This window comes from Charadrius vociferus, unplaced genomic scaffold (genome assembly GCF_000708025.1).
Source record: "Charadrius vociferus isolate BGI_N301 unplaced genomic scaffold, ASM70802v2 scaffold129, whole genome shotgun sequence".
In the NCBI taxonomy this organism is placed as follows: Eukaryota; Metazoa; Chordata; class Aves; order Charadriiformes; family Charadriidae; genus Charadrius; species Charadrius vociferus.
The window spans coordinates 1,994,891-1,995,573 of record NW_009661374.1 but is presented as its reverse complement, the minus strand read 5'-3'; positions in this window follow the sequence as shown (position 1 = coordinate 1,995,573).

Sequence of the window (683 nt, the reverse complement as noted above, 5' to 3'; positions counted from 1 at the left end):
ACAAAGGAAACATCTTGCATGAGTTTTAGTTTTGTTTTCTGGAGAAGGGTATTTGCTCTATTTTACTTTGACTCGTGCCCTTGTATATTTATACTAAGTGGCTGACTAGCCTGAAATTTCTGGAGACTTATTCAGTGCAGAATATCCCCAGTTTCATTTCCATATGTTTCTTAAAAGCCTCTTTGTTAGTGTTTTTCAGTGGGGGATTTTGAAACTATATTTCCAAAGCTGCGTTGCTGTTACCTACCATCATTGTTGTGACAGTCTCATGGGAAATAGTACACACAGTCTTATGCGTCTGTTGAGAGGTACTTGCCTCTAATTCTGGCATTTCCCAACCTGACTGCTTGACTCCACAATTCTAATAATTACTACTATTTTTTTTTCCAAATATTTCAGTTTAAGGTTGCCTTTCCAACCTGAACTTTTTCCTTCTTTATGTAACTGTGTTACACTGAAGTCTATGCTTTTCCTTAGTCTCATCCATGGAATGATTGAGCTGTTCTGGATTAACCTTTCCACACAGCAATATTTGTGGTACAAATGACACTTGATGTAGGAAATTCAGTTCAAACCTCAGAACTGGGCGGCTTCAGGTACAGTAAAACACAGAGTCATAACGGGAGGCATTGGGCAGCCGTTATAAGAGGCACTTGTAGCAGTCCTGTCTGTGATATGTGGAG